We start from the raw sequence: 6,957 nt of genomic DNA, 5'->3' as shown, positions 1-6,957 counted from the left end.
TATTAACACGTTCCGTCCTCTTCGCCATCGCGGCTCTGAATTTAACAATCAATACTTCATTTCGTAACTATTTAATAAAGCATCAGAAGTTTAATGAAATCTAACGCCAGTTAAATTGTTTGTCACGTCCAAGCTTAATAAATTTCAAATGTTTTATTAACATTGTTTTTAATTTATAATTATTTAATTCAAATAAAATTATTTTGTAGAAAGATTTTCCACGGTGATTATACGATATATTTTATTTGGATCTAATGAACCTAACAGCTATAAAATCTGAAGTTCAAATCAAAATAAACTAATAGCAACACTCGCTTCGCACAGGTACTATTTACACCTGGAAAACTCTGGAAAAATGTAGATTTCTATCAGTGAAAAAATTTTTTTTTTTTTTGTTTCTGAGATCACCATATGTACATAAAAGTCGTTTCAAGGTCGCAGATATTGTCACAGTTGAAGTTAATTTATAAAAAAATATATTTCTTAATGTATTGTCGTATTATTTTTGCTCGGCATATTGTAGTTTTAATAATTGTAACTACATTATCGTAAATCGACTTTTAAGTATTCTAATATTTTTCATTTCATTTACTTACTAAACTCATAGATCGTAACTACATATTGATGAGTAGAAAAAGTCAGTTGATTATCAAAATGTAGAAGAACACGCAATTATTTTTTTAGTTTTAATTTAATTTGTTTCGGAATAGTGTTTAATTTGAAGTCGGTTTTTTTTTTGTTTATAAAAAATATATTAAGTATAACAATCATATCTAATTATATTTATGTATGTATGTATGACCTTCAACGAATATTAACACCAAGCTCATATAGGCAAATATAAAATATTCACCGGATTTTTATTAAAGAACCGAATATCCCGTCCCAGGAAGGACTTACGGTACTAACTTTGTGAAGTCGAAAGCTTGGTGTTGCGAAGTTATCATATTATCATATAACGTCAGCGAAGCTGTGTGTTCGGGTTGTGTCAATAAAAGGTAGGTATATATTGGTTTTTCTATCCACAATTTTAACCACGACATTCTGCTACATTTGTTTTCCTCCAACCCGCATTGGAGCAGCGTGGTGGAATATGCTCCAAACCTTCTCCTCAAAGGGAGAGGATACATTAGCTCAGCAGTGAGAAATTTACAGGCTTCTAAAGTATCCATAATTTCCCATTATCAAACAGGTTAGCAATGTTAAATTCCATAGTTTCCAAAATACACGTACCTACCGCTGACCTGCGCTTTGAACTTTGTTCAAGTGGTTCTGGATTGCTGCCCAAACGCCTTATGATAGTAACGTTATAAAGAGCGTACTAGTGTTTGCGTACAGGTCTGTCTTTTATGTCTCCAAAACTTTGGCAAGATTCGATCAGGCATTACGGCTTTATATAGTATTAGCTGATCATGCGGTTTTACCCGTGCGAAATTTATAACTTTACCTATAGTACAAAAACCGTCACCCCCATTTTACCCCCTCAAGGGGTGAATAAAAACAGTAGCCCATTTCCTTCCCCGGGACTCAAACAATCTCCATTACAAATTTCATCTCGTATATGATGATATATAGGTTAAGTGTGATGTGAAACCTTAGAATAATTACATCTTATTATTTACAAGTGTAATTACTTTATACTTTCCAAAATATTTACTACTTGTATATAATTACTTAATGCTTTTGAAGATAAAAATAAAATAATAGTCATGTCGGTTTAGGTTTTTTTTATGGTATCGGTAGGCAGACGAACAAATGGGCCACCTGATGGTAAGTGGTCACCACCGCCCGTAGACAATGGCGCTGTATGAAACATTAACCATTCCTTACATCCAACGCGCCACCAACCTTGGGAAATAAGATGTTATGTCCCTTGTGCCTGTAGTTACGCTGGCTCACTCACCCTTCAAACCGGAACACAACAATACTGAGTACTGCTGTTTGATGGTAGAATATCAGATGAGTGGGTGATGCCTACCCAGATGGGCTCGCACAAAGCCCTACCACCAAGTGCAACAACTAGAAGTTACCTTAAGAAGGTTAATTTGCAATCACAGATATACACTTACGTTTTATTTACTTGTTTGTATATATTTGTAATAAAATAATATCATTATTATTGCACCGCAGTATATTTTCCATTGATATAAAAATTAGACCCGGTCGCCATCGTTCTCTTTAAAATAATTTTATCGACGTGATTTCATTTATTAAGAAAGTTAATGTAGCGAAGACTGAACGAGAAAATTAATGTTTGACACGATATTAAAATAGTTGATCGTGGAAATTGTTTAGTATTTAAGAATTTTAAAACGTTAACAGTTCCTACATGATAAAAAACATCACACGAATTATGTACTTTTTTTTAATTATCACTGGCCTAATAATATATAATAATATAATACTTAGGAAACTTTGTTCTTTATTACATTTTTGTATTAACTAGTACTCGGTTATTGGTCGAAATTCGACTCAATTTTTTTTCTAAAGCTTGTCAATTGCTAAAGAACAAAACAAAACAAAAATAAAAAAATACAAAAAAATATTTTTTAAGGCTTTTAGCATTCATTTATTCCATGTACAAACACATAAAAAAATTCTACCATATTGTACCTATTACACCTGTGCAGATTTAGAACCTCGTCTGAGGAATGGTGAAATGATAATGGCCTCATTGATAGCTCTGTAATATTATCATCCAATATTCTTTTCCTTCGGTCCTATGTTGTAATTTGTTAAAAAAATATCCAAAAAAATTGCAATTTAGCTACTCCTCTGAGGAATTTCGAATTCTGTGGTGGAAGTGGTACATTTGCAGAGGTACCTATTGCGATCAGCACCGATATTACAGTTCTGGTGCAAAATTCAAGTGAGTAAATTTGAAAATTATGTTAGATATAAATTGAATGAAGATATTAACAGATATAGAGTTATAAATATATGTATAAATTTGACTGTACTTTAATAACACACTCAGTGAATGCAATGGTGGATAAGACTAACTACTGGGTCTCTACCCGATTCTTCACGGTAGACTCCACTTACCGAACCGTTGTAATCTTTACATATATTTCAAGGTTGTAATATAAATATTCAAAATTATGAAAGCACTTTTAGAGCCACTTAAGTAAATATTATTTTGATTTTTTTATTAATTTGATTTTGGAGTGATCTCCTGATAATTGAACGTGTCATACACTTCTATATGCGTCTATACGTTTACTTACATTCTGTCACTTCGTTCGACATGAGCCCAATAAAATAAAAAGTATTGTTATTCTATTCAATATCAAAATCTAAATTTATGCTTTATTTTATTTGTATCGAAGACTCTTCACATTTATAGTATTAGTAAAACTGTATCAAGTAATTTCATGGTGATACCGTGATTACGGTTATTAGCTATTTTCTATAATAAAATTGATCACACAATTTCTCGTATCAAAGCTATAAGTCACCGTCTAATTTCAAGTCCCGTACAGATAATTCGTTTCGACAATAATAGCAACCCAATTGCTTAGTTTACGATGCAGCTTACTCCGATTTGGATTGAATTTTACGAGTGCAATCTGTCAAATGCCAATAGCCGAGGGTTCGACCCTAGGCGCGGAACTGAATTATCCCATTTAATACAGGAACGGGGATCGACGCGCGAAAACACGTCGCTTCCTCGCTACACGATTGGTTTGTATGGACACTTTAGAACTAACAGAGTATCGGAACATTATTGGTACAATTATTGTCTCTGTAAAATATTTATTTAAGTTAAGCTTTATCGTCTTAAATACTGGTCATTATGAAATTTTGCATACAAGTTTTCAGGACTAATGAAAGTGATATAGGCTACCTAACATCTGAACTACACATGCGAGCAAAGGCGCGGGCGAACGGCTATTATTAGATGAGAAACTTACTTTTAATTGCATTTTAAAAATAGTTAAATGCTTTTATTGTCATTAAAATGTTAAACTGTTTCAATTGATTCACGAGTGAAAAAAATGTAGAAAAAAATAACATTTTTTTATAAAAATCATCAGATTCTCAGAATTTGACCACTTTAGAACTCATTATTTATTAGGTTTGTGATAACAATAATTCATTAAAAACAATATCATCGTACTCATATTTATTAAAACAAATGTTTTAGTAACCAGCTTGCATACTAAAAATAACAAAGAAAACTAAATATACGCTCAAATTGAGCTATTTCAGAGGTCCCATAAGCCGTTGGCCGCGAAACCTTGCGAACGATGGCCCCTGCCTTAATTAACACATGAAAACAAAAGACGGTTCGTATGTCCGTCTTAATAACGATGACGTCATTTATATCTTAATCTATACATATAATAATATTGGAGTGTCTGTTTGTAATATTAAAATAACCTATTTTTACTAAATGCATATGTATGTATACACGGTACATATATCTAAATAACATTTTTTACAATTTTTGTCTGTCTGTTTGTTTGTTCCGGTTAATCTCTGGAACGGCTGAACCGATTTCGACGGGACTTTCACTGGCAGATAGCGGATGTAATAAGGAGTAACTTACTTTTATTTTAGAATTATATATAGAATAAAAATAAAATCATGCTACAATATCCAAATAACTTAAATTCAAACAACGCGCACGAAGTCGCGGGCACTGCTAGTATTAAATAAAGATTTTCAGGTGAGCCCTTTCTTATGTGCGTAACTGGGAGTAAAAGTTACATAAAGAGTAAAACAATGAGTATATGTATAAGGAACACCAAAAGATTGCATATTATTTTCATCAAAAATTCGACGTGACGCTTACATCCGGGTATGAAGTAAGTAGGTATGTAATTGCATTACATTGCTTCAAGAATTAATTTCCTTTTTTATGAACGTATTGTCTATTAGTAATACCTTTAGATTTGAAGAATGTAGTTCTTATAAAAAAACAATCGAACAATGAAACATACATTTTACATTTATATAAATAATTTTTTAACTTATTTTGCAGTCATAAATATATTTTTTTATTAACAAAAAGTGAATTAAGATATATATTTAAGTTTAAAAATCAGAAAAATAAATAAAAAAATATAGGTACGTTAATATTGCTTTCTCTTACTATCCTATATATATACTTACATATATATATGCACTCATTAGATCCCCCTTGTTATTATCTAACTTCGAATGAATTCTAGCTTCATTCATTCATTCATTCATTATCTGCTACAGTTTACAGTATGCAATTTGCAAGGTTTAGCTCTTTAATTATTACTTCGCGATGTTGTATAGCGAGTTAAGAGTTAGCTGTTATGTTGGTCGATTTTCTTAAAAAATATGCGGTGATGAGAATACTTAATTAAAGAGATGATAATGTGAAAAACTTGGTGGTAATGCTTGGGGCAACTTCGTCTCGATACCATTAGATAATATGCCGCCAAACAGCAATACTTAATTACTGTTGTGTTCCGTCAGTCTTGATGAGTGAGTGAGTGAGTCAGTGTAACTGCAGGCAGAACAGACATCATCTTAGTTCCCAAGGGCAGTTGGACATTGGCGATGTATGGGCTGATTCATGTTTCATACATAGTGTTAATGTGAATGGACGATCGTGAACTATTTGCACGTCCTTTTACACAACCTTTTTATTTTTTGATTCCTACAAATATTTAAAAGAAACACATAAAATAAACAAAATTTCTCAACAAAAATATAACTAACCTGTATCTAAAATTAATTAATGTATACTTATATATGTACTTATAAACTATATTAAGATAATTAATATCAGCACAGAGAAATTTGTTTCCTCTCAAATATTTAAAATGTCTGGATGGCTTTTGAAAAATTTTATATGAGCCCAAATTTTTCACGTAAGAAATATTCACAGGATTTAGTCGATAAATATGAATTAAAATTCAAAGATAAAACTAATCATGTGACTGTGAGTGTAAGTAGGTTACTTTTAGATATCTTTATAGTTGAGCTATTTTATAAAAAATAAATGGTAAGAAATAGTTAGTTAATCTTTTATTTATTACATCGTTAGTACTCATTGAGCATAAAGGGACATATAATAATTATATTTAGATATTTTTTAAACTCAAATAATGAGAAGAAACTGTGCAAAATCACTACTCCTATATTAGATGAACTCGTACAACAACAAACACATGTGCAGCCACAAAAAATTCCCACTGCTAGGCTAAGGCCTCCTCACCCTTTGAGGAGAAGTTGGGAGTATTATTCCACCACGCTGCTCCAGTGCGGGATTCACATGTGGCAGAATTTCTTTGAAATTAGATGCAGGTTTCCTTACGATGTTTTCCTTCACCGCCAAGAACGAGATTAATTATAAACTACAATTAAGCACATGTAAATTCAGTGGTGCTTGCCTGGGCTTGTACCCGCAATCATCGGTTAAGATGTAAGTGTAAATCTCAGAGATACAAATTACATTGGTTATTTTTCGTTAACAAAACGTATTATTATGTGTATTATAAAAATAATTATTTTTGGATAATCTTAAAGGAACAAAATTATTAAAATTTAAATCCATATTCATTTTCTCTTATAAATTGTCCTTAATAAAGAACTGAAAAATATAGGACAATAGGGCTTAAAACAAAGCCTAACCCGAGCGTAACTCGGAATGAGCAGTACTATAATTAAAATTCTGAGCAAAGAGCGTATTGAACTCGATCGTGAGTCCTTCAGCAAATATGACCTATATAGGTTTTGAACTTGGAACGTATTAAATCGGTTATTTACAGTACATCCGGTTTGAGCGGACAACTTTATTGCTCGCAGCGGACAGGATAGGGAAGGACAACTTCGAGATAGCAGCCATCGGAATTCCGCGTTGGGATGCAATGGTTGTGTGGTCCAAAGAAATTATGTCAGACGGTTTCGAGTAATAATAATAAAACATCGTTACACTATATCATATTTTCTCGCTATCACAATAAGAATTATATT

Source organism: Vanessa atalanta, chromosome 16 (assembly GCF_905147765.1).
Source record: "Vanessa atalanta chromosome 16, ilVanAtal1.2, whole genome shotgun sequence".
Lineage (NCBI taxonomy): Eukaryota > Metazoa > Arthropoda > Insecta > Lepidoptera > Nymphalidae > Vanessa > Vanessa atalanta.
This window is presented reverse-complemented; position numbering follows the sequence as displayed.